Source organism: Aotus nancymaae, unplaced genomic scaffold (genome assembly GCF_030222135.1).
Source record: "Aotus nancymaae isolate 86718 unplaced genomic scaffold, 86718_ANA_hifiasm-v0.15.2.pri h1tg000040l, whole genome shotgun sequence".
Taxonomy (NCBI): domain Eukaryota; kingdom Metazoa; phylum Chordata; class Mammalia; order Primates; family Aotidae; genus Aotus; species Aotus nancymaae.
In genome coordinates, this window is record NW_026988454.1 from 119,573,667 (window position 1) to 119,601,598 (window position 27,932).

The 27,932-nt window shown below is 43.6% G+C and overlaps 1 protein-coding gene and 1 pseudogene across 5 annotated transcripts in view; both read left to right on the forward strand.

Moving 5' to 3' along the window:
- Nucleotides 1-27,932, forward strand: part of TRERF1 (transcriptional regulating factor 1) — a 231,576-nt gene that overhangs the window by 13,942 nt on the left and 189,702 nt on the right. The gene's annotated exons all lie outside the window — the stretch shown is intronic.
- LOC135268428 (small nucleolar RNA U3) lies at nucleotides 26,539-26,618 on the forward strand (annotated as a pseudogene).

Sequence of the window (27,932 nt, forward strand, 5' to 3'; positions counted from 1 at the left end):
AGATGAATCTAGTCTTTTTGAAATAGTTAAGAGGAACCAAGATGGCAGAATTTGGAGAAGCATAAACGGGTTATTTTCTTTCTTTCTTTTTCTTTTTTTGAGACTGAGTCTCCCTCTGTCACCCAGGCTGGAGTGCAGTGGCACAATCTTGGCTCACTGCAACCTCTGCCTCCCAGATTCAAGCAATTCTCCTGCCTCAGCCTCCCAAGGAGCTGAGACTACAGGTGTGTGCCACCATGCCTGGCTAATTTTTGTATTTTTAGTAGAGACAGGGTTTTGCCATGTTGCCCAGGCTGGTCTGGAACTCCTGACCTCAGGTGATCCGCCCGCCTTGGCCTCCCAGACTACATGGGCTCTGTAGTCTCGATTGTTTTCTTTAGGAAGGTGAGGCATTGTGCTCTGGCCATGGCAACCTCACTTTGTATATGTTGGGGGACAGGATACATTTAAAAAAATAGCAGCTGCAGCCGCGTGCGGTGGCTCACGCCTATATTCCCAGCACTTTGGGAGGCCGAGGTGGGTGGATCACTGAGGTGATGAGTTTGAGACCAGCCTGGCCAACATAGTGAAACCCTGTCTCTACTAAAAATACAAAAATTAGTTGGGCATAGTGGCGCACATCTGTAGTCTTAGCTACTTGGGAGGCTGAAGCAGGAGAATCGCTTGAACCTAGGAGTCAGAGGTTGTGATGAGCCGAGATTGTGCCACTGCACTCCAGCCTGGGCAACAGAGCGAGACTCCGTCTCAAAAAAAAAAAAAAAAATAGCCAGGCATGGTGGCAGGCACCTGTAATTCCAGCTGTTCGGGAGGCTGAGGCAGGAGAATCACTTGAACCTGGGAGGCGGAGGTTGTGGTGAGTTGAGATCATGCTATTGCACTTCAGCCTGGGCGACAGAATAAGACTCTGTCTCAAAAAACAAAAAAAGTAACAGTTGCCTACTAAGTGTAGCTGCACACCATCATTTTAGGTCTGTTACCCCGTTTAACCCTCAGAGCAACTGCATGAGGAAGGCATTCTTATCCTTATTGTATAGACGGGGAAATGGGGGCACAAAGAGATGCAGAAGCTCGTTCGAGGTCATATGGCTAGTAAATTGCAGAGCAGGGATTGAGACTCAGGAACTCAGACCTGAGTGACTGTAAAAGCAGGTTCTTTTCCCACTTGCTTATCCTGCCTCCCATTTCGCCTTACCAGACAGCATGGCCTGAGTTTCCTTCAAAAATATGACTATTATAATATGGTGGAAGGAACACCACGCCAACCCTCCGGGGCTATTCGTGGACCGCAGTCTAACTCTTGGAGCCTCATTTTCCTTGTCCTCTCAGTACCTTTGTTTTACTGACTGAAAAGATTTATTTTGAGAGTAAAATGAGATTTAAAAAAATGCAAAAGTGCTTTGAGAACTGTGAAGCCATATTCTTTACTCTTCTGCATAATTGTTTTCCGAGGGGGGGCAACTCTGTGAGGGTGGGATCTCCGTGCCGTCCCGGGGCTTTGGGCACGATGGGTGTGTGGTTCTCACACGTCGCTAGCTTCCAGAAGTGTTTGGGGCGAATGTGCTCTCAGGTCTGCCCCAAATTGTTCCACGGGATTTGGGGGGACCGTTGGTGGCTGGGCTGCAAGTGGGGGGACCTCCAACCAGAGCTGGAGTGCCCTGTGTGTCCTTACAAGGGTCTCTTCACCTTCCTGAACCTCGTTTCCTGAGGTGGTCACATCTACTTGGTTATTGGGAAGATTATCTAGCACAACGTGTGTAAAAATCCACACTTGCTAAGCAAGATGGTCGTGACATATTTGTGGAATAGAAGTCGTGGGCTCTGAAGTCTGCATCAGGCTCATCAGCCTTCCCTGGTCGCATTTATACCACAGTCTCCTGCTTCTAAGGCCTGGAGCAGACATACTGTAAAGCTTTGTTAGAGGTAAGACTTTTTCACTGAAATTGTATAAATGGGATGTGAAAGTAGTTCATAATTTTTTTTTTTTTTTTTTTGTAGAGGGAGATTGCAAATAATTCATAGTGATTATAGGAATTTGGAAAATACAGACATGGATAAGGAAGAAAATAAAAATGGGCTTTAATTCCTCCCTGTTAACATTTTAATGTATTTCCTTCCAGTATTTTTTCTAGGCAGTGAAGTCTAATGATTAAGAATTTAAGCCCTGCAGTCAGACTGCCTGGGTTTGAATCAGGATCCTTCATTCACTTTAATGAATGAAGGCCTGAGTGAAATAGGCCTGAGTGAAATAAAATGAGACAATACATGTAAAACATTTGAGGCTGTGCCTAGCAGAGTTCTTAATAAATATTAGTTATGATATTGTAGCTAGTTCTTAATAAATATTAGAACTTAATAAATATTAGTTCTTAATATTAGCTATGATATTATACTTTAAAAATCGTATTAGGGTTCTTACTAAATATTAGCTATGATATTATACTTTAAAAATTGTATTAGGATTCTTTTGAATGTGATTTACTATCTTACTTATTAAATATTTTTTGGAAACTTTAAAAAAATAGTTGCTTATTATCCTTTCATATGGCCTCTATGTTCAACAGATATTTATGGAGCACTTACTGTGTACAGGACACTGGGTCCCATAATTTATTTAGCTAGTCCCTATTATTAGGAATTTACCTTCTTTATCATTTTTTTAACTATTATAAATAATGCTTTGATAAATACCCTTGTACATAAATCTTTGAGTACGTCTTAGATTCTTTTTGGGGGTAAATTCCTAGAAAGGAGTATTACTCTGTTACCCAGGCTGGAGTGCAGTGGCGTCATCACAGCTCACTATAGCCTTGACCTCCCTGGCTTAAGCAGTCCTCTCGCCTCAGCTTCCTGAGTAGCTGGCATGACAGGAGTGCACCGCTACACCAGGCACAGTTTTTGTATTTTTTTGAGGAGACATACGCGACTCTGTATACATGCCAGGCATGTCTCCTCAAAAAATACAAAAAATTTTAAAGAGTTTACCCTTAATTAATATTTTAACCACTTCCTGGACAAGTCAGGCCACTTACAACACTTAGGCTCTTTTTACCTCCCTTATGCCTTTTCAAGTCTTGTGTATTTTCTCTCTCTATCAAACCCCAGAAGACATTGTTTTAAATAATAATAATTTAGATTAATCCACATACTTACTCTTTCTGGTGTTCTTCATTTCTTTCCATATAACCATGCTTCTCTCTCAGCTTAATTTCCTTCTGCCTGAAAAAGAACTCGTATTGTGTGTGTGTGTGTGTGTGTGTGTGTGTGTGGTGGAGGGTGCCTGCTAGTGTTCTAGTTCTCTCAGTTGTTGTTTGTCTTGTATTCACCTTCATATTTGGGAGATTTTTTTCCCCTGGGTATAGACTTTGGGCTTGTTTTATTTTCTTTCGGTCCTTTAGAAATGGCATTCCATTGTCTTCTGGCTTCCTTCATTTCTGTTAAAAAGTCATCTGTCAATTTTATTGTGGTTCTTCTGCAAGTAACATATCTTTTTTTCCTTCTTTGGCTTTGTTTTTTTAGCAATTTTACTATGATGTGCATAGGCGTGGTTCTCTTTGTATGTATCCCCTGTGGAGTTCAGAGTGCTTCTCTAAATCATAGCTTGATGTTTTTGGTCAGTTTTAGAAAATTCTTAGAGCATTCTATATTGCTTTTGCTCTTTCATCCTCTCCTCCCCTTCTCAGACTCCTACATGTATGTTAGACCCTTTCATGGTATCCCACATGTCTCTGGAACTCATTTCTGTGTTTTCTATACCAAATATATTTTTTTCTACTGACCCATCTTCCATGACACCAGTCATTTCTTCTACTATTCCTTTTTGTTGTCAAGCCCATCTATTCAGTTCTCTCTTTTTTAAGGAACAGAGACAGGGTCTCACTCACTCTGTTACCTAAGCTGGAGTACAGTGGCACAACCTTGGCTCACTGCAGCCTCAAACTCATAGACCCAAGTGATCCTCCTGTCTCAGCCTCCCACAGCTGGGACTACAGGGATGCTCCATCACACTTGGCTAATTAAAAAAAATATATATATATATTTTTTAAAAAGTATATATATATATATATATATATATATATATATTTTTTTTTGTAGAGATAGGTTCTTGCTCTGTTACCCAGGCTTGTCTTGAACTTCTGACTTCAAGTGATCCTCCTGCCTTGGCCTCCTAAAGTGCTGGGATTATAAATGTGAGCCACCATGCCTGGCCCTTGTAATTTTAAAGTTCTGGCTGACAACTTCAGTATTTGGAGACTTTCTGAGGTTTGATTTTATTGATTGTATATTTTTCTTGATTTGGTCCTATTTCCTGACATGCTTGGTGATTGTTGTTTGAGTGCTGGGCATTTTACCATGGAAAATGTAGAGGCTCAGTTAAGGCTGGTATATTTGTTATTTGACCTCAACTTGATTCAGTTAAGGCTGGGGTATTTGTTATTTGCCCTTACTTGTAGCATTGTACAAGGAGGCCTTGGTAGGCCCTGATTTCAGAGTTTCGTCTGCTTGCCACTGTAAAACTACCAAAATCTCTGCCTAATGCTTTAGTGTTTTAATAGCTTTTTTTTTTTTTCTGTTTGGACTCCTGGGTTTTAGCTCTGTACACAGAAGACTTCGGTGTGTGTCGGTGCCTTGAAGAGAAATTGCTTACAGAACACTGGACTCATTTCTTTGGGGTTCACTTTTTTTCTGGGATCTTGGTCTCTTCAATCTTGGATATTTTCATAGCCCTGAACTCCAGTTTTTGTCTTTTCAGCCCAGGGAGAAAGCTGCAGAAAGCTTTCATTTGCTGCTTTCTGTTTTACCTCTGTGTTCCCTGTACCAAATTAGCAAATGTCCTGAGGGAAAACAGTAGCTACTAATATATCTAATATATGGCTCAGCTCACCGCACTTCTCTTTCCTCTAGGAGCTTGGTCCCTCAAGTCCTAACTGCCTTGTTGTATTCCCACACCTTCAAAACGTTATTATTATAATTATTTTGTATTTTTATCTATCTTATGTAGTTGTTTTGTACCAGAGGATTAGTTTGATATTCACTGCCCTGTACTACCTGAAAGTGAAGTCTAATTTTGTATCCTTTATTATTTAACATTAGAAGTATTTTCCATGTCTTTAAAAATTCTTCTTTAGGTGATTTTTTTTTTTTTTTTTTTTGAGACAGAGTCTAGCTCTGTTTCCCAGGCTGGAGTGAACTGGCACGATATCTGCTCACTTCCACCTCCACCTCCCAGGTTCAAGTGATTCTCCTGCCTCAGCCTCCTGAGTAGCTGGGACTACAGGCGCCTGCCACCATGCCTGGCTAATTTTTGTACTTTTAGTAGGGACAGGGTTTTACCATGTTGGCCAGGCTGATCTGAGACTCCTGACCTCAAGTTATCTGCCTGCCTCGGCCTCCCAAAGTGCTGGGATTATGGGCGTGAGCCACCACGCCCAGCCGATTATGTGATTTTTAATATTTGCACATAATTCCCTGTTATGGCTTTTATGATCTACTCACACATTCTTTGACTGTCAGATACTTAGGTCATTTCCCACAATTTGCTGTTTTGAATAACACTGCAACAAATGTCTTCGTATATTTTTACCAAAGCAATTTTATTCATATTTTAAAAGTGTGGAGTAGAAATGATCAGAGTTGAAAATACTAATCAGTAGTGATTGTTTTTATGCATATAGCATGTACAAAAATAAAACCATAGACCTTTTCTCTCTTGTATGGTTCAGAAAGAAGCTTTCTGTTTTAAAAAGTGTTTTTATTTTTTGAGCATATAATGCCTACCATGTGCCAGACATTCTTTTACATGCTGTATAATACTGACTTTAATTCTCCCAAGAGCCCTAGGACACAGGTATGATTACTGGTCCTCTTTCTAAAGAAGAGGAATCTGAGGCATGAGGGAATAGGTCACTTGCCCATAGTACAGTTGTCAGTGGCAGAGCTGAGCCAGGCATTCTGACCCTAGAGCCTGTGCTGTTAACTGCTATGATATACTACCGTGAGCTAATTGTTCTAATTTATTATTACTTTCTTTCTAAGCATTTCAGGTTATTTTAGGGCTTCCTCAGTCTTCTCTTAGTTGGGCCTTTTTTCCTCTCTCATTGGGTGGGAGGGATAGACATGAAGGTGGGGACAATTTGGGACAGAAGGTTCCATTGACAGAAGGTGCATTTGGGACCTGGTCTCAGACGTGGTGGCTCACTTTATAGCTTGAGCAGGTAAGATTGCCCAGTGGCTTATATTGTATCTGTTGTGTGTGTGTGTGTGTGTGTGTGTGGGGGGTCCTTGGTGTGTATTTAGTAACAAGGGAATTTCTGCTCCTACCTCTGGCTTGACCAGCTAGTGTTGGCTGGGCCACTGTCTTTGCAGTTTAGAGAGGAAGAGTAATTTAATCGGTCTCTTCCCTCCCTTCCTCCAGTTCTACTTAGCATAAGGATAAAGAGGTGTAAATAAGAGGCCCACTAATTGGAGTATCAGGGCAGCCACAGGGCAGTAGGGAATGAAAAGATTAGGCACTATTGCTTTGGACCTAATAAACGGCAGGGAGTGAATGAAGAGTAAGAAACCTCAGACCCTGTGGAACTTCAGCTCCTTTTCCTTTCCGCCTCTCTGTTTGGAGCCTTCTGTACTTTTCCATGCATCTCTCCGTGTTCCTCTCTGTTTTTGTCACTCTATTTTCCATTCTCATCTTGCTACCTACCCACCTTCCCTTTTTTCCCCATCTCTCTCTTTCCTCTCTATTAATTGCTAGTTGTATCGATGTTAAGTAGCCTGTATTTTAAAATACATATTCTACGGTATATTTTTTCCATTTTTAGTCTAAAACAAGCTTTTTAGCTTTTGCCCTCTCAAGAAAAATTTGCTAAATGAAATTGCTCTTCCCTCGTCTTTAGTTATTAATTAACATTTTCTTTCCTTTTTTTTCTTCTTCTTCTTTTTTTTTTTTTTTTTTGGAGATGGAGTCTCACTCTGTTACCCAGACTGGAGTACAGTGGCGCAATCTCAGCTCACTGCAACCTCCGCCTCCCGGGTTCAAGCTATTCTCCTGCCTCAGCCTCCTGAATAGCTGGGATTCAGGGACTTGCCACAGTGCCTGGCTAATTTTTGTATTTTTAGTAGAGATGGGCTTTCACTATGTTGGCCAGTCGGGTCTCAAACTCCTGACCTCAAGTGATCTGCCCATCTCGGCCTCCCAAAGTGCTGGGATTACAGGCGTGAGCCATCATGCCAGGCTTATTTATTTATTCATCTATTGTTTTTTGAGACAGAGTCTTGCTCTGTCGCCCAGGCTGGAGTGCAATGTTGTGATCTCAGCTTACTGCAACCTCCATCTCGAAAGTTCAAGCAATTCTCCTGCCCCCGAGTAACTGGGATTACAGGTGCCCACCACCGTGCCCAGATAATTTTTGTGTTTTTAGTAGAGACAGGCTTTCACCAGGTTGGCCAGGCTGCTCTCGAATTCCTGACCTCAGGTGATCCACCCGCCTCAGCCTCCCAAAGTGCTGGGATTACAGGTGTGAGCCACCATGCCTGACCGCACCTGGCTTATTAATTAACATTTTCTATTTCTTCTCTGGGTCAGCAGTTCTTAATAGAAAAAAGATTCAACTCCCTGCTTTTTGGAATGAGGGAAGATGGTCTAATATTGATTTGGGGGAGCAGTAGGTGTGGGACTTGCTGGTTTTCTTAAGGTTGTTTGAGTTTATAACTCGTCACGAGAAGTCAGAGAGGGCTTTAAGTCTTATTTATTAAATGATATCAAGGGAGATTACCAGGAAGAATGTCGGGATGGGGTGGCAGAGAATGACAGGGAAACCTTTCTCTCCTACTTAGAGCCTTTCAGCGGCTCCCATCAGGCAATACAAACCAGAGTCCATACAGTGTTCCGGAGCCCCCCTGAGGCCCTGTCTTCTACACTCTCTTCCTCACTCCTCCTCTCCAGCCCCACACCTGGTATGCGCTTGCCTCAGGGCCTTTGCACCACCGCCCTCTCTGCTGGGGTTGCTCTTCCAGAACCTAGATACCCATCTGCATTGCTCCCTCCCTGGCCTCTTTCAAGTCTTTGCTCAGAAGTCTGTCTCTTTCTCAATAGGGCTTTCTTCACCTCTCCAGTTAGCACGGCGCGGTGTCTTTGCCCGAATGTCCCATCCCCTTTACCTGCTCTGTTTTCTTTTCCCAAAACACTTCCACCTGCCCATTCGCCCATTCGCATCCCCTGTAGTTTGCTTGTTTGTGATCTTTGTTGCCTGTCCTCCCTCTCCAAGAGTGGGTTTGTTCACTGCCGCATCCCTCGGAAGAGTGCCTGGCACGCAGTAGGTGCTCTGTAAACGTATGTCCGACGCTGTGTCCTTGGGGGCTTGGGAGGGTCCCCAGCTCAGCAGACTTTATCACATCTCAGGATCTGGAAAATCTCTTTGCCTGTAGGAATTTTTTTTTAATTAAGATTTTTATCATTGTTATCCCCTTCCCCCTTCCAGTTCATTTAAGACTGTTATGAAACAAAACTCATTATGCTTCAAAATCTGACAGAGCTAAGGCCCCGGGGAAAGTAAGAGGAGGCGGCAGCAGGGGGTGCTTCCTCCCATTTCCCCCCCCACTCCTTGGTTTTCTCCTGTGGTTGGTTCACTTAGGACGGCCTGGAGCCTACTGGGTTGAGGTGAGTAGGGCTTCCCAGACCTCGCAGGGTCCATCCACGGGAGAGTGTGTCATCAGCCAGAGAAGAGAATGCTACCTTCCTGGGTGGAGGGTTTCTCCAGTCACCAGTGCTCAGGATGGAAGGAAAAAGGAAGCAGGCTGGAGAGGAGAGGAGGGAGAAGGGAGGTGCGTTTGCATGGCTCAGCTGAAGGAATAATGTCACTAGAGAAACTAGGAGTGTGGTCCTCCTTGGATGTGACTAGTTTTCACTTAAAATAATGAGTAGCTTTCATTCATTTGTTCAATAACGTTCACCCAGCGCCTGCTGGGCATAGACGGGGTTGAAGGGCCTGTGGGCCTGGGACTGGAGTCAAGTCTCCAACCACAGCTCAGCCTCCTGCAGGAGGGACAGTGCCAGGGGGCCTTGGGTGTGACCCAGGGCTCAGAGCCAGTGTATTGGACTTCTCTGTCTGTGGGTTCCTGGGAAGTGGGAAGGCCTGCTGGGAATAATTAATGTGTGGAAGGGAGGGAGAGGGAGGCAGGGCTCCATGAGGAAGTGGCTTAGACTCCTCCCAGCATTCTTTAAACATTTCCCTAAATGAATCCATCCTCGGGCTTTTCGGAGTCAGGTCCCACCTGTCCTCTGACTTCAGCAGGCCAAGGGTTGGTTCTAGGCCTCAAGGCTTCAACTGTTAATCTCTTTTGGAGTTTTGGTTTTCCATACGAACAAAGGAAGGGAGCTTAGTGATATTCTTGGATCACTATAGGGATAGGCCAGTATCACAGAATTATTGACAGACTGTCAGTGTGCTGTGATGTATAAGATGTGTGAGTCTGATAAAAGCTGCCTGAAGAGAGCCTCAGCTCTGGAGACCTGGGGTTTCACCCTCTCGCACCCCCTTCACCCCAATCTTGGTGTCTCATCTGCTAATAAAGAAGCAACGCCCACTGATTTGAGTTTCACCTCCTTTCATTTCCTCTCTCCTGTCTTCTGGTACTAGGGCCATAATGAGCTTCAAAAAGCCACCAGCTGAATGATCAGCCTCTGAATAATCAAGTCTGCAGAACTAAAAATATTCGGTTACATTATAATGCAGATGGTACTGATAAATTAGGGGGAAAATAATTGAGCCTACAATTGTTTTCTGATGCATTGTCCCTACCAGAAGTTACATAGAAAATAAATGAAATGATTTCACCTTAGTCAGTCTGGGCCTGTAGCTTAGTGGCTTAGAATATAAGGCTCAGGAGGCCGGGTGCAGTGGCTCACGCTTGTAATCCCAGCACTTTGGGAGGCCAAGACCTGAAGTCTGGAGTTCGAGACCAGCCTGACCAAGATGGAGAAACCCTGTCTCTACTAAAAATACAAAAAATTAGCTGGGCGTGGTGGTGCACGTGTGTAATCTCAGCTGCTCGGAAGGCTGAGGCAGGAGAATCGCTTGAACCTGGGAGGTGGAGATTGCGGTGAACCGAGATTGTGCCGTTGCACTCTGGCCTGGGCAACAATAGCGAAACTCTGCCTAGAAAAAAAAATACAGAATAGGCTCAGGAGGCTAAAATCCTACTTGGAGCCACGCTTGGGGATTATTACAGCATCTTGACTGGTTACCCAGACTTGACTGTTATTCCTGGCCCTCGATGGCAGGCCAAGTTCATAGCAGCTGTTTTCCAGTGCAAGCAGTGGCTGCACGATGCTTACCATAGCTCTAGGCCATACATGACTTGGTGTAGTCCATCTCCACCATGAAAGAAACTGACGGTGGAAGTTTACCGTGGAAGATAGCTCCTAATGACGGTACCAAGAGTCTGATTTTTTTTTTTTTAATATCAGAAAGAATGTGCTGGGTGTGGTGGCTTATGCCTGTAATTCCAACATTTTGGGAAGCTGAGGTAGGAGGATCATTTGAGCCCAGGAGTTCAAGACCAGCCTGTGCAACATAGGGACACCTTGTTTCTACAAAAAATACAAAGATTACCCGGGTGTGTTGGCACATGCCTGTAGTCCCAGCTACTCAGGAGGCTGAGATGGGAGGATTGCTTGAACCTTGATGGTACCACCACACTCCAGCATGGGTGACACAGAGTGAAACTCTGTCTCAAAAAAAAGAAAAAAAAAAGTAAGGCAGGGCAAGGTGGCTCACACCTGTAATCCCAGTGCTTTGGAAGATGGAGGCAGGAGGATCCCTTGAGCCCGGGAGTTCGAGACCAACCTGGGCAACATAGTGAGACCCTGCCTCTACAAAAACAATTAAAATGCTAGCTGGACATGGTAGTTCATGCCTGTAGTCACAGCTACTTGGGAGGCTGAAGTGGGAGAATCTGTTGAGCCCAGGTGTTTGAGGCTGCAGTGAGCTATGATTGCACCACTTCATTTCAGTTGGGTGACAGAGTGAGACCTGTCTCTATCAAAATTTAACAAACAGTAAATAAAAGAGCGTATTTCTCATTTGCTAGGTATTTGTTATTATGTGCCCTAGGTGAATAGGCCTTATTTATTTATTTATTTTTTCTTATTTACTTTTAATAGAGATGGGTTCTTGCTAGGTGGACCAGGCTGGTCTTGAACTCCTGGTCTCAAGTGATTCTCCCATCTCAGACTCCCAAAGTGCCAGGATTATAGGCATGAGTCATTGTGCCCGGCCCTTATTTCTTATATATTACCTTAGTTTAGGTTAATTGAAGTAAATAAACCTAATTATAATTTGATATAAAGTTTTAAATTTATATGATACATTTGTAAGTGAATTTATTAATTCAATAAGTATTATTCACTAAATGCAGAATTCCAGTCTAAGCATTAGATCAAAGATTGGCAAACTTTCTATAAAGGGCTAGAGAGTAGATATTTTGCCAGGCATGGTGGCTCACGTCTGTAATCCCAGCACTGTCAGAGGCAAGGTGGGCAGATCACGAGGCCGGAAGTTCGAGACCAGCCTGGCCAACATGGTGAAACCCCGTGTCTACTAAAAATAAAAAATTAGCTGGGTGTGGTGGCGGGCACCTGTAATCTCAGCTACTTGGGAGTCTGAGGCAGGAGAATCAGAGAACTGCTTGAACCCAGGAGGTGTATGTTGCAGGGAGCCGAGATTGTGCCATTGCACTCCAGCCTGGGCGACAGAGTGACATTCCATCTCAAAAAAAAAAAAAAAAAGAGTAGATACACATCTCTGTCCTAATGACTCAATTTTTCTGTTGTAGGACAAAAGCAGCCATAGCTCACTCATAAATGAATGAGCGTATCTGTGTTCCAATCACACTTTATTCACAAAACCTGGCCTGGTGTTTGGCCAGGTTTAGCAGCAGTCCGTAGTTGCTGATCCCTTGTCTGATCCCTTTAACCTCCTCATTAGAGACACAGCCATGAAGAACAAAATAGATGTGATCATGACCCACCTGGAATTTTCATTCTTGTTGGGAGTAATTCTTTGTAGTGTTGCTTTGAAATCACACCTGTTGTAAATAGTTGACAAGTACCTCCTGGGGGACATTGGAAATGTAAGTAGGTTTACTGAAGAAAGGTTGTAGTGAACCCCCATTTCTATTTATAGTATTCACTGGTGTCTCGGTGGGGATATTGTGTTTACTTACGTTTGGCATGTAGGTACTATTTTTGAGTTGCTTTCTTTTCACTTCACAGAATTTCATGTATGTTTACAAGGATTGGTCTGGATTATATAATTTTAGTGGCTACATAGTATTTCTTGCTGAGGTAAGACATGTCGTGTCCAGTGTGTAGTAGCATTTGTTAGATGTTTGCTTCCAGTTTGCAGTAAAAGCCTTTCAGAGTTGGAAAGGGATTGGTTTCTGCAGAACTGAAGGGGAATCTGTTGACTTGGGAGAACCCTAGGAGAGATGGGCCTGGATGATGTCCCCTTGCCACCTTGCTGGATGACACCTAGCTAGCATCTTGTGACCAGAGAACTGCCAGGTAAGTATGTCAGTGCAAATGTAAGGGACAGATTACAGGCTAACGTTGTACTCCAGAGCACTGCTCCTCACGTGCAGGGAAAGTCTTTGCAGGATGTGGAGCAAAACTTGGAGCCTGGGGAGGTTTGCAGGGGCAGGTGGGGAGGAAAAGCAACCCTATGCAGAGAAGATAAAAAGGCCATGGGGCTGAGCCACTTTAGGTGTGTGAAAAGGGCATGGGCTCTGGGGCTAGACTGGTCTTGATTTGACTCTGACTCTGGGTTTGTCCTTTATGTGCTCATTGACTGGGCACTTTCTTAGCCTCTTTGAGCTTCGGTTTTCTTTGCTGTAAAATGGGGATGTCATAGTCATTCCATAGAGAAGTTGTGAGGATCAGGTGAATAATCCAGTAAGTGATAGCACACTGTGTAAATGGTAGCTCTTATTTGTCAGTGTGGAGTATATGACGCATGCTTAACTTGCAATTCACAAGAGCAGTTGTTATTTTACTATTATTATTTTTGAGGAGGTGTGGCTAATAGCCCCGGTTCGAGAGTGGACTTTGCCCCTATCCTTGAGCCCATCCCTCTCTTCAGTCCAAGTTAGGTGGTACCTCGTCACTTCTACCCCCATGATAACTCAGCTGGGGAGGTCAGACCCTGAGTCATGAGCCTGGGCTTTTTTTTTTTTTTTTTTTTTTTTTTTTTGAGATGGAGTATCACTCTGTCACCCAGGCTGGAGTGCAATGGCATGATCTCAGAGTCTCTCTCTGTCACCAGACTGGAGTGCAATGATGCTCACTGCAACCTCTGCCTCCCAGGTTCAAGCGATTCTTCTGCCTCAGCTTCCTGAGTAGCTGGGACTACAGGTGTGCACCACCACGCCCAGCTAATTTTTGTGTTTTTAGTAGAGACGGGGTTTCACTATGTTGGCCAGGATGGTCTCAATCTCTTGGCCTCGTGATCCACCCACCTCAGCCTCCCAACATGCTGAGATTACAGGCATGAGCCACTGTGCCCAGCCGAGCCCAGGCTTTAATAAAATGAGGTCAGAGCCTGAAGACTAGCTGAATAGTCTCATGTACTCAGTTACTCATGCATTCATTAATTCAACAGATACACAGAGGCTCTGCTTTGTGTCACTTATGCAATATGCAGTGGTGAAGAAAATAGTGTTGGGCTTTCATGAAATAATCCCACAAATGTTTAACTATGGATGACGATATGAGCTATGAAAGAAAAGTATAAGGAGTTAGGTTGGGAGAGGATCTCTTTATTATGTGACAATTTCATTAGTAATCAGGGAATACAAATCACAGTGAGATTCCCCTTCATCCCCGTTCAACGGGCAAGCGTGAAGAAGCTGGGCAGTAGCAAGTGCTGAAGAGGAGATGTGTCATTATGGTCACTTAGGAGCTGCTGATAGGAGTGTAAACTGAAGCAGCTGCTTTGGAAAACAGTTTGATGTTATAGATTGAGGGTCCCTTATCCAAAATACTTGGGACCGAAGGATTTCAAATTTTGGATTTTTTTGGATTTTGGAATTTTTGAGATAATATGATGAGAGCTAAGTCTAAATGTGAAAGTTACTTGTATTTAATAGACGCCTTCTACGTACACCCTGAAGGTAATTTTGTACAGCATTTTAAGTGATTTTATGCATGAAACAAAGCTTTGACCGCATTTTGATGCAACATGTCATGTGATTGAGGTCAGGTTTGGAATTTTCCACTTGTGGTATCGTGTTGGCATTCAAGAAGTTTAGGATTTTGGAACATTTCAAGTTTTGAGGTTTTCAGATTAGGGATGCTCAACCTGCATCTTGTAAAGTTGTACATTCACATATAGCATGTCCTAGCATCTCCTCTCCTAGGCATATAATCATCATGAGAAACTTGCTCACGTGGGCAGTGTGTATAGATAACATATACTAAGAACATTCCCAGTGGCACTGCTCATAATGGCAAAACACTGGAAACCCAAATGCCCATCAGCTAGGGAATGGGTAAATACATTGCTGTCATGTGATAGATTGTTATACAGCAGTAAAATAAATGAGCAACATCTACATGTAATAGTTTAAGTGAATTTTAGTAATGTAATTTTGAATTTAGAAAAACAAAACCTTGAATATTTCATACGGCATGATATCTTTTTATCACATTTTAAGGTCAATAAGAACTTAAAACTACATTATTTAGGGATGCAGATTATATAATAAAGCCATAAATGTTGGGGGGCAGGTTTTCGAGGGTTTCTCTTGTGAGAACCACTCCCTTAAATGTATTTGTGACAAGCTCCCCAAGTACAGTGATATAGATGGGATCAAGGAGGAGTCAGCTTGGGTTTTGAAGGCAGAGTAGACATTTTTGTCTTTGCTCTGGAAACTTAAAAAAAAAAAAACCAAATTACAAAATGTTAGCAATTGGAGTAATGATATCGGGTATATATGTGTGCATTTTATTTTATTTTTTCTCATTACCATGAATGTATTTTTTGATCACTACAAACACAGATAGGACATGAGAAACTGTGTCTGTATCTGAAATCTATGATTTCCTGCCCATGCAAGGTGGTGCTGGGAGTTCTCAGCTCTGAAGGGCTGCGTTTGCAGCCAGGTGTGTGATTCCTTGTCTTGGGGCCGCTTTCACTGTAAGGGGGACATAGATGTGGCTGGGTGATGGGGCCTTCTCCGTTTGGTTCCAGGGTTAGCAGGCAGAGCTAGTTTAGAAATGAGTAAGAAGGAGGCACTTTCTGGTTGCAGGTTTTGGCTCAAATATGCATACTGAAACTGTTCCTCACTTTCGCTCTTATTTGATGAGCCCCGAGGCATCCTAATTTGTGGAGGGACAAAGAAGGAACACGTTTGTATGAGAGAACCAGCTTTCCAAGTAGAGTTAGGGATGGGCTGGAAGAAACCAAGATGGGTTCCTCTGGGGATGGATAGAGCATCCTGCATGAAGGTTCAAAAAGATGCTCACGCTGGGGTGCTTGAGCTGAGGCTGAGAAGAGGCCAGGGGAGGAGCAGTGCAGCTGCCAGATGATCATGGTCATCCTGGGCGGCAGCGATGGAAGGGGCACAGAGTGCACAGAAGGAATTGGGGAGAGTGGGATGGAGCAAGGGGGATTGGGCAGCCCCATCTCATGAAATGACTGCTTGAGAGAATGAAGAATGCCTCAGATGCAAAAGTCTAATGTGGAAGATGGAGCAGAGTAGATCTGTGTGGTTCCGGAAGGTAAAGCTAGAAGTGAAAAGTGGAAGGTACAGGAGGAGATTTTTTTTTTTTTTTCAAGACAGGGTCTGGCTCTGTTGCCCAGGCACCATCTTGGCTCACTGCAACCTTCGCCTCCTAAGCACAAGGGATCTTCCCACTTCAGCCTTCTGAATAGCTGGAACTACAGGCATACGTTACCATACCTGGCTAATTTTTGTATTTTTTGTAGTGACAGGGTTTCGTCCTGTTGGCAAGGCTGGTCTTGAACTCCTGAGCTCAAGCAATCTGCCTGCCTTGGCCTCCCGAAGTGCTGGGATTACAGGGGTGAGCCACTGTGCCCAGCCAGGAAGAGATATTTGGTCTTAGTATAAGTCACTGTTTTTCTTTTCTTTTTATTCCTCCCTCCCTCCCTTCCTTCCTTCCTTTCTTTTCTATCTTTCTTTCTTTCTTTTTTTTTTTTTTTGAAACAGAGTCTCACTCTGTTGCCCAGGTTGAAGTGCAGTGGCAAGATCTCAGCTCACTGCAGCCTCTGCCTCCCAGGTTCAAGCGATTCTCCTGCCTCAGCCTCCTGAGTAGGGAGCCACCATGCCTGGCTAATTTTTTATTTTTATTTTTATTTTTAGTAGAGACAGGGTTTCACCATGTTGGCCAGGCTGGTCTCGAACTCCTGACCTCAAGTGATCCACCTGCCTTGGCCTCCCAAAGTGCTGGGATTACAGGCGTGAGCCACTGCGCCTGGCCAGCATTTTCCAAACTGCAATTTGCAATGTATTTGTCAGTTGTGCAATCAAGTTAGTGATCAAGACCAGCAATTTTATTTTATTTATTTATTTAGAGACAGGATTGCTCCGTTGCCCAGACTGGAGTGTAATTGCGCCATCTCAGTTCACTGCAATCTCTGCCTCCGGGGTTCAAGTGATTCTTCTGCCTCAGCTTCCCCAGTAGCTGGGAGTACAGGTGTGTGCCACCATACCCAGCTAACTTTTTGTATTTTAGTAGAGATGGGGTCTTGCCATTTTGCCCAGGCTAGTCTTAAACTCCTGAGTTCAGGCAATCCACTTGCCTTGGCCTCCCAAAGTGTGAGGATTACACTTGTGAGCCACTGTGCCAAGCCAAGACCAGCAGTTTTTAAAAAGGAAATGAATAGGAAAGAAAGAGGAAAGTAGGAAAAAAAGTCTAAGTGGACCAGGTGAACGTGGGTCAGCATTTGTTTCTTGAAAATATTTGTCTAGTTTTGTATATTTATATGTATATAGGAATATTTTATGTTCTGGGTCATGATACAAAGTATAATTAATTAGTGAGAGTAAGAATGGGAAAAGTTTGAAAGCAGTTGTTCCAAGCTACGGCTTAATAATAATACCTGCTGTTTATTGATCACTTACACTACTGTGGAAGGCACCTTGCCAAGCGTGCTCTATACATTTTCTCATTTAAATCTCACAACGACCCAGTGAGGCAGGCATTATTGTTCCCATTTCAGAGATGAAGAAATTCAAGTTCAGAGACTGAATGACTTCCCCAGGGTCATGGAGCATATAAGAGGCTGAGCCTGGAATTGAACCCGAGCCCAGCTTTCTCAAAAGCCTGCGCACAGTCACTACCCTCTGCTGTAGGAAGAAGCGTGGATGGAACTGTCCTCCAAAATGGCCTGCATTGTCTGGAAAAGGGCTGGAAAAGCAGGAAGTGTTCAGGCAGAGGCTGGGTGGCCCCCTGTCAGGGACAGTGAAGGCAGAATTCTTGCCCACCTTCTTCTGCCTCAGTGGGAGATTGGGTTGGATCATAGTAATCCCCCCATGATGTACGTGACAGAGTCTGAGACTCATCCTGTATGGTCACTCTAAAGTCAATCCCAACTCCTGGGTTTCTTTGATTCTTGATTGAAATACGATTTAATTAAATATATTTAGATTTGTTTATAGGTGTTATTTTCTTTTAATAAGTTTCCTGATTTTTCTGTATCAAAAGTACATTTATGATTTTGAAAGTTATTAAAAAGGAAATGTTTTCTGATTCTCTCTGATGAGCATGAATTAACTTTATAATTTCTATAATTTAAAAGAGTCATTAAAAATAAAATACCTCAATGCGACAAAAAACTCTAATTAAGAATTCTTCCTGGAAAGTATATATATATATACACACACAGACAGTCTTGTTCTGTCGTCGCCCAGGCTGGAATGCAATGGTGCAATCTTGGCTCACTGCAACCTCCACCTCCCGGGTTCAAGTGATTCTCCTGCCTCAGCCTCCCGAGTAGCTACAGGTGTGTGCCACCATGCCCAGTTAATTTTTGTAGTTTTAGTAGAGACGGGTTTTCACCATGTTGGCCAGGATGGTCTCAATCTCTTGGCCTCGTGATCCACCCACCTCGACCTCCCAAAGTGCTGGGATTACAGGCGTGAGCCACCGCGCCCGGCCCCACTGATTCTAATTAAAGCTGGAAAGGATCTGAGAAAGCATCTCCACTCACCCCATCATTTAGGGAAGAGGAAACTAATTCCTGAGAAGGAAGGTGACTTTGCTTTGCCGTCCTCCTGTTTCATGGATAGCAGAACAGGAGCATCTCCTAGGTGGGTTAAATCACATTGCTTCCCCAAGAAAAAGAGGGTGCTAGAGATTGGTTGAGGTTGTGGGGAGAGTAAAGAGCAAATAAGAGACAAACCTTCTAATGCTAATTTCATTGAGGAATTCCAAAATGGAGGTGAGGGAAGTGTGATTTAGTGGAAAGAACCTCTACTTGGCAGTTGGAGGACCCGAGCTGTGGTCCCAGCATTAACACCCGCGTGTAATCTCAGGTGACTTACCCACCCGTGGCCATTGGAGGACAGGTTAATTATTGTTCCTCACATTCTGCCCAGTCAACACCACGGCAGGAGTGCTTACCCCAAGCAGGGCACATCCTTAGCCTTGTTTCCTTCCAGAACCAATGACCTAATCCCCACCGTGAAGTTGTCATTAGTTGTGCTGTAGAACTGTGGGCCCAAGTATAGGACATTCTCCAAATTGGTTGGATGCCGGCCACTGGGTACCTTGAGGTCTGGTTGCTGCATGAGCTTGGGGTGCTGTATCTCCTCTTGTAGCAGCTTCTCAAGTTCAGGGATTGTGTCTTGTGAATCCCCCCAGCGTATAGTAGGGTGCTGTGGTTCTGTGCGCTTTAGAACCCGGATTTGTTGGCATGTGTTGGGGGAGCGGTGAGGGGGTTAATTTTTTGGGCCACATGGAGGTGGGCTCTGGGTCTGCCTTCGGACGTGCGGGCCATAGGCATGCGCTTGGAACACAGGCTGCCTGATTTTAGAACTGAGCCATGATGGGGAGCACTGTGGTTTGTGAGGGGGTTGACCTGAACCGATCACTCTGTGCCTAAGCAGGTGACCTGAGTGAGGCGGCGGGGGGGACTCAGCAGAAGCTGTGGGGAGAAGTAGAAGCTTCTATCAGTTTTCAAATTAAGGAGATGGAGACAGGAAAGAAGTCTCTGAAATTGTGGCTGGTCATATCAGTTTCCAGAATCTTCTCAAATAGTTCATTTAAAAAGCTAATACTTTTCTCTGGCATGGCCCATCCTGGATATGGGATTCTCACTGGTTAAGTGCATTTTCCCTTGACCCGGGTTGTAACATAAACGTTAGCTTGACTGATGGCCTCAGCTGGGAGGAGAAGCAAATGCATTGTTGTTCAGGTTTGTTTTACACTCTGTTATCAAGGCTAATAATATGATGCTTTAAGGCTTTATGACTTGATTGGTGGCATCAGCACTTGAAAGAGCTGGCTTAGGGTGCTGTGAGAGGTTACATGAAGGTAATTAGACAGCAGTTGTGAAATGCAGGGGGTGGTTTCCATTTACTAATGGCTTTAAGGCAGCCCTGCCTGTTACTGAACCCTCACCATGAATCTTTTGAATAGAAAATGAGTTGATTAGTTTGGGTGCTCTGCCGCAGGCCACAGGCAGCCCCCAGTTCTCTCTCTGCCTGTGGTTAATACCCTTAATCAGCTGCCTGGGAGCCCACGAGAGCCTCAGTATAATCTAGTCCCTTGCTACTTACAGCGTGGTCCCTGCACCAGCAGCATCACCTGGGAGATGCTTAGAAATAAACGCAGGGCCGGGCGTGGTGGCTCACGCCTGTAATCCTATCACTTTGGGAGGCTGAAAGGGGTGGATCATCTGAGGTCAGGAGTTCGAGACCAGCCTGGCCAACATGGTGAAACCCCATCTCTACTGAAAATACAAAAAATTAGCTGGGCGTGGTGGCGCATGTCTGTAATTCCAGCTACTTGGGAGGCTGAGGCAGGGGAATCGCTTTAACCCGGGAGGCGGGGGTTGCAGTGAACCAAGATTGTGTCATTGCACTCCAGCCTGGGATACAAGAGCGAAACACTGAAAAAAAAAAAAAAAAGAAGTAAAGAAAGAAAAAGAAAAGAAAGAAGTATGCAGAACCTTAGGTCCCATCCACATCCACAGTTGTGTATTTCAGAATCTGCAGTTTTAACAAGACCTTCAGGTGATTGGATTCACATTAAGTTTGAGAAGTGCTGGGCTAGCACAGATGCCCCCTGAGGTTAGAGATTTGTGGCAATGTGGTTTTTATTGTGTAGTGCAATAAACGATTTAAACACTAGTGCTGTGGTATGATTCCAGTCTGCTCTGTTATTAGAGCCTAGAATTGTGTGTGTGTGTGTTCATTGTCACTTGTGGCATCAGCGTAGGGTTGTGGTTCATTCACACCCCCGCAGCTCACCGAGTTCTTGGCACAGCTAGCCATTTCTTTGAATGCAAGTCTGGCATCATAGACTGTTGGGGGGTGTGACCAAAACACCACTTTCTTCCTGTTACTCCCTGGAGCCCACAGGGACTCCGGTTGTCTGCTGTGTCATGTCCAAACCTCTTGCTGGGGCTCCGGGGCCCATGTGTTTCAGGCTTATCTGGCCCCTGTTCTGGCCGGGCAGATGCCGGCCTTTGGCCTTCCTCTCAGTCTCTTGCTGGATGTGGCTTTCCTGGCCAGCCAGTCGTTCCTCCTCTCCACATCCCTGGATCACTCTCCGCTGCACTATTTACTGCCTGGTCATTCTAGGCTGTTTCCTAGGGGGCTTATTGTTAATTGTGGACAGGTCCTAACCCTTCACTTAGGTAACGTATTCTTAGAGAGCAGGACCCTTGTATAACAGATACCCCAGCCTCTGGCGGGTTCCTGGTGAATGAATACACATGGATCCCTTCATACTGTGCAAAGGAGCCAGAGGATTTGGAATGAGTAGAGTGGGGTGGGCTGCTGGCTTCAGCCATGGGGTAGGGGCTGGTGAAGTCTCAGGAAAAGAAGCCCAGACGAAATTGGAAGGGCCTCCACTGAGAGGGGAATGGGCCATTTGGCTACATAAGAGAAAGTAAGGTAAGTTTCCTGATGGTGCTGGAGTGGGGTGGAGGGGGCAGCCCCCGTGTTTCTTTGGAGTGTGTTTCTGGTTTGTTGCAAATCTGTCTGTCCTCTTTTTTTTGTGAATCTGTTGGTGAGAAAAGATGAGGCCTTAAAAAGGGCGGGGAGGAGGGGTGCAGAAGCTAGGAACCAGGCTGGCTGGGCGTTGTCCTGGTAAGGTTTGGGGTGGAGGCTATATTTACTTCTTATAGTGATGCTGGTAGGATCTTTTTCTATGTTTAGAAATAGTTTATATAACATGAAAGTATGTGTTCTTAAAAAAAAACAACAAAAAACCCAGACACCAGAATAGAATAAAATTTAAACAGACCAATTACCATAGAAGAAATGGAGAAAGTTATCAAAGAGCTAGTCCTTAAAATAGTCCCAGGACCAGATGGTTTCACAGGTAAATGTTTTCAAATATTGAAAGTACAGGTGATTCTAATGCTATTTACATTGTCCTAGAGCAGAGAAAGAGCACTTAAGTTCTTTTTATGAAGCTAGTGTAACAAAATGTGACAGAAGAACAGGTGTGTACACAGAGCCACAAAGTGGTCTCCGTTTTGAATACCGAAGATGCGACATTCTAATAACATAGTTAGAACCCAGCAGCCTGTTGAAAGTATGCCATGGTCACGGGAGCTCCAGAACAGGAAGGTAAGGATAGGTTAACTTTAGGATTTCTGTTAGTAAAAATTCATCGTACTAAAGGCTCTAAGGAGAAAATAAGATGCTGAAAAGGTTTATGAAAAATTACACATCTGTTTGTAATAAAAACTGCTATGGAATAATTGGATACCTCCTCAACATGGGAAAATACATTTTTGTCCAAGTGGACAAAATTTTGCTTAGTATTAAAATGGTGAATGCTAGATGCAATCCCATTAAAATCCCGATTAAGAACCATAATTATATAACCTTGTTCTGGGGGGGATAAGCTGGTATAATTAGATAAGAGGTATAAAACTGAGAAGGAAAAGGCAAAACTAAAAGATAAGAGAATTCAGTAAGGTAGTTTGATGCATAATTAATGCACAGAAATCAGTAGTTCTCCTCCATAAATATTCAGCTAGAAAATATGATGGAAGAAAAAAAATCCCACTTGTGTAAGCAACAAAAGAGATAAAATATCTAGTTATAAGCTTAATAAAATTATATTAATATATAACTTCAGTGCTACCTAGGAGCATAAAAGACTTAAAGAGAAAGATAATCTTGGCTAGAAAGAGTCAGTGTTATAAAAATGTCACTTTTCCTATACATGTACAGTGTGATCACAATAAAATTACCATTAGGATTATTTTTGGCATAGAAAAGCTGGTTCTAAGTTCATGTGGAAAAATTAGCATGCATGAAAAAGAAAAAGAAAGGTCTAGCTCTGATAGATAGTAAGCATTTTAAAAAACTACAATAACTGAGATAACCGGTACTAATTGGCTGAACAAGTGGTGAGACAGAATAGAGAGCCTGAAATAAATAAGGGTGTGTGTATGTGTGTGTGTATTTTGTGGTAAAGGCAGTATTTCAGATGTATGGAGAAATATAGGATTTTCACAACCAGATAGCTATCTGGGAGATAAGAAAGAGCAGGATCCCTAATTTGTGCTTTAAACCAGAATAAGCCTAACAAGTATAGGTCAAATAGTTAAATAAAGAATGAAAGTATAAAAGCCATAGAAGAATTTTTCTATTAACTTGGTGTAGAGAGATCTTTCAAAGTTTGACACAAATCCCAGATGCTGTAACATAAAGATTGATACATTTGACAATATAAAAATGAGAACCACTTCATGAGAATAACCCCATAAACAAAGTCAAAAGATACATGATAATCTGAGAAAAATAATTTGGAAAAATATGATAAAAGGAGTTAATTTTCTTAATATACAAAGAGCTCTTAAAAATAAATAAAAAGGGTTATTAATTGAAAAATGGGCAAAAGGACATGGATAGAAATTCACAGAAAAGAAGTATGAGTGGCTCTTAAATATATGAAAAGATGCGCAACCCTCTTATAAAAAATATAAATCAGCTACAATAAGAAGGCATTAGTAACCTATCAGATTGGAAGAGATCAAAATATTTAATAACACATTGATTTGGTGAGAGTGTAAAGAAAAATTACTTCCATACATTGCTGGTAAGAATAAATGGATACAGCTTTGGAAGGCAGTTTGCAATATTTATCTAAATTATAAATGTCTATCTCCTAGGACCCAGCAGTTCCACTAGTAGGTATCAGTCCTAGAGAAACATTCACATGTACAGCGTTCATTGGACATTATTGTAATTGTGGAAAATTGAAGACAACAATGTAAATATCCCTCAGTGGAAGATGGGCTAAATAAAACCTGGGCTGTTCAGACCTTCAGTGGGTCAATAAAATACCTTAGTGGGTTTTGACACTGTGTGAAACAAAAGAAGATAATGGAGTGCATTGCACATAATGTCACTGAATATTTGGTGAGCTTTTGTTTCGGTTTTGTGTATTCACAAATGTGAACTGGATTACAATATAAAACGTAGTTCTTACTGTGTGATTCAGTCAAAGAAGTTGGAAAAACGCTGCAAGAGTAGTTAAAAGGAATATATTAAGTTAGTAACTAGTCATAAGACTAGATCTCAGAAGTGTAATTTTGGGTGAAAAAAGCAAGTTGCAGAGTGACAGGTACAGGGTGACACTACGTTTGAGAAAGAAAACACACAAAATGGTATCATATTTTTGATAGTATCATATTTTTGATGGAATCACTTATTCGTGCAAAAGAGGCCTGAAAGATGTGAACCAGGCTTGTAACAGAGGTGCCCTCTGGGAACAGAGTGATGTTGAGGAAGGCCTGTGCTTTATGGCGCATTAAAAAAAAGTATGAATGTTTTGCCTATATATTTAAGTGGCTAAAAAATGTTTACACATTATTGAAAGACTCTCCAAGGATGCTTTAAGGTGCTTTCCCCTTGGTTGTTTTTCGCTGATTCTGATTTGTCTTCTGTGGCCACTCAGTTCGTGTCTCTCCTTTTGCTTTCATTTGGGTGTCTCGTAAATTTGTAAGTAACATGCTGGTGATTTTATCTTTCAAAGTTATTATCTGAAGATTGCACATAAAATTCCTTGTATCATGGCTCTTTTATTGGGTCTTTTCTAACTTTTCCATTTTATTGCTTTGAAATTAATTGGTCCTGTAGTTTATTAATTTCATGAGATTTTTTTCCCCAAAGGGTCCACTTTTGGCTTTCCTTCTCTCTCTCTTTTTTTTTTTTTTGTTGTTGTTTTTGAGATGGAATTTCTTTCTTGTTGCCCAGGCTGGAGTGCAGTGGCGCGATCTTGGCTCACCGCAACCTCCACCTCCCGGGTTCAAGCAATTTTCCTGCCTCAGGCTCCTGAGTAGCTGGGATTACAGGCACACACCACCACACCCTGCTAATTTTATATTTTTAGTAGAGACGGGGTTTCTCCATGTTGGTCAGGCTGGTCTCGACCTCTTAACCTCAGGTGATCAACCCACCTTGGCCTCCCAAAGTGCTGTGATTACAGAAATGAGCTGCTACACCCGATCTGGCTTTCCTTCTCTTGCCCAACATTTGCTCACATTCTTATTTGTTAATTGTATTTTCACTTTTAATTTTTCTCTCATCTTTCATTTTTTTCTTGCATAAATTTTGGCCAATGCAAGCACAACAGTGCTTCTCAAACTTCAAGATGCACATGAATCTCTTTGAGTCTAGAGCTCTTGTTAAAATGCAGATTCTGATCCAGCAAGTGCAGGTGAGGCCCTAGATGCTTCTCTTTCTTTTCTTTTTTTCTTTTTTTTTTTTTGAGACAAAGTCTTGCACTGTCGACCGGGCTGGAGTGCAATGGTGCAATCTTGGCTCACTGCAACCTCCGCCTCCCAGGTTCACATGATTCTCCTGCTTCAGCCTCCCGAGTAACTGGGACTCAGGTGTACACCACCACACCTGGCTAATTTTTTGTATTTTTAGTAGAGGCGGGCTTTCTTCTATGTTGGCCAGACTGGTCTCAAACTTCTGACCTCATGATCTGCCCACCTCAGCCTCCCAAAGTGTTGGGATTACAGGCGTGAGTCACCGCACCCAGCCCCGCAGATGCATTTCTGACCAGCTCCAGGTGGGGCCTACCTTTGGGGAGCGAGAAAGTGGAGGAAATGACACCTGCCCTTCTGCTGATATTAGCCAAGAATCCACCAACTGTTATAAAGATGATACTTCTAACTATTGCAATGAAATTCATCCTGTCTTCTATTGAAGTAGTGAAGATGAGATGCCCTGACCCACTCAATCACTTTTTTGGCTTCAATAGTGGCCATATTCTTTCTAAATGTTCCGAGAGAGTAGAAGAGGGTTTGTGGCTACAAAATTTCTTTGGGCACATTTGGTGAGTTGAGCTGTTTTTTTGTTTGGTTGGTTGGTTGGTTGTTTTTTTTTGAGACGGAGTCTTGCTCTGTCACCAGGCTGGAGTGCAGTGGTGCAATCTCAGCTCACTGCAACCTCTGCCTCCTGGGTTCAAGCAATTCTTCCGCCTCAGCCTCCTGAGTAGCTGGGACCACAGGCGTATGCCACCACGCCTGGCTAAGTTTTGTATTTTTAGTAGAGACAGGGTTTCACCACGTTGGCCAGGATGGTCTTGATCTCTTGACCTCGTGATCCAAAGTGCTGGGATTACAGGCATGTAATCCTCGGCCTCCCAAAGTGCTGGGATTACAGGCATGAGCCATCGCGCCCGGACTGAGCTGACTGTTTTGGCTAAGCATTGCTGTCCTAGCCTCCACTTATTTAACTGAGTTTTTAAAAATTTTTATTTATTTTTCACACAGGTCCTTGCCCTGCCACCCAGATTGGAGTACAGTGGCACAGCCATAGTTCACTGCTTCAGACTCTACACAGCCTCAAACTCCCGGGTCCAAGTGATCCTCCCACCTCAGCCTCTCTAGTAGCTGAGATGACAGACAGACACATGGCCGCCATGTCCAGCTAATTTTTTTTTTTAAGTAAAACAATTTTTTTTTTTTGTAGAGACAGGCATCTCACCATGTTTCCCAGGCTGATCTCGAACTCCTGGCCTCAAGTGATCCTCTTGCCTGAGTTTCCCAAAGTGCTGGGATTACAGGTGTGCGCCTCCATGCCCCACCATTGAGCTGACTTTGTAGGTCCATTTGGATCAGTTAGTTGCCTTAACATTGTTGGTGGCCAACAGACTTCTTTGGGGATATGATGGAGGCTATGGACTTTCTCTTCAGAAACATGCCCCACTTCTATATTCATGCACATCGAAACTCCTAGTTTTTACTCTGCCTGTGTGAGCTGTAGGCCTCCTAAAGCCTCGCTAGCTATGACCACACAGAGGACCCCTGATTTAAATGTTGAGTTAAAGCTGTACTTTCAGGAATCATTTCTATAGTTTGTTACTAGAGAAATTTCTCTGCACATGGAGAGCACCAGAAAATATTTTTAAAGTTTTTTTAGGCTCACGCCTGTAACCCCAGCACTTTGGGAGGCCGAGACGGGTGGATCACCTGAGATCAGGAGTTCAAGACCAGCCTGACCAACATGGAGAAACCCTGTCTCTACTAAAAATCCAAAATTAGCAGGGTGTGGTGGCGCATGCCTGTAAGCTCAGCTACTCGGGAGGCTGAGGCAGGAGAATTGCTTGAAACCGGGAGGCGGAGGTTGCAGTGAGCTGAGATCATGCCGTTGCATTCCAGCCTGGGCAACAAGAGGGAAGCTCCATCTCAAAAAAAAAAAAAAAAGATTAAAAAAAATTCAAATAAATGATGTTGCTAAGGCAAAGAATGCTCCTATTCTGAGTGCAGCTGGTGTTGCCCATGGTAGGGGAAAGCCTGTGTGACTACACGTTGGTTGTCTCTGGGGTCTGTGGGGCTGAGTGGTTCACACCCATCCAGACCCTGCCTGCCTTGTCTCCGGTCAGGGCAGCTCCATGGGTTATTTCCTTCAGCCGAGCCCTGCCCTCAGCTCTTATGGTCATGTCTGGTCTGAGGAAATGGAGACCCAGATCCCTTCTGGCCAGGATTCTGGGCTCAGACATTGTTCTGGCTTTGACACAGCAGGGCCTCCTGCCTTGTTTGTTTGTCCCATTTCCTTCTCTGAGTCTCAGTTCTTCTAAGAGGCTTCTGTGTTGGTTCCTATTCTGCTAATGTGCCTGATATCCAGATCCCGAATTGGGACTGAGACGCTGCCCTGTCCCTTTGTTAATGATAACCAGGTGTGGTGGGGAGACATCAGTTTGAATTCCAGCTCTTCTACTTACTGGCTGTGTAACTCTGGATAACTTACTTAACCTTCCTGGGCCTTAGTTTCTTTATGTACGAGACAGGAGCAATAGAATATACCTGAAAGGGTGTTGGAAACATACAACTGGTGCACAGTTACTTGTTAATAACAAGTAGTCAGCATCACTGGTCCTACTCGCAGGGGTTGGAGTCTTGCCCAGTCCAGCCAGATGGATGGAGCCTTAGTAACCTTCAGTAGATGTCCTGATGCCTGAGTTGCGGAGGGTTATCTATCCTGACTTCCCCCATCATAGAGCTTTGCCATTTGTTGGGACTATTCATAATTTTGTCCTAGGCTTTCCCCTTCCTCACAGTCCCTGTGAGCCCAGCCAGCTGGAGATTGACAGCATCACTCCAGACAGGAGGACTGCCCACTGGACCATAGCTCCTCTGTGTGTACTTGGAACTGGGTAGGCTTGTCCATGTCTGGCTCATCCCAAGAAGGAAATTACAGATCAATTTCATGTAAACACG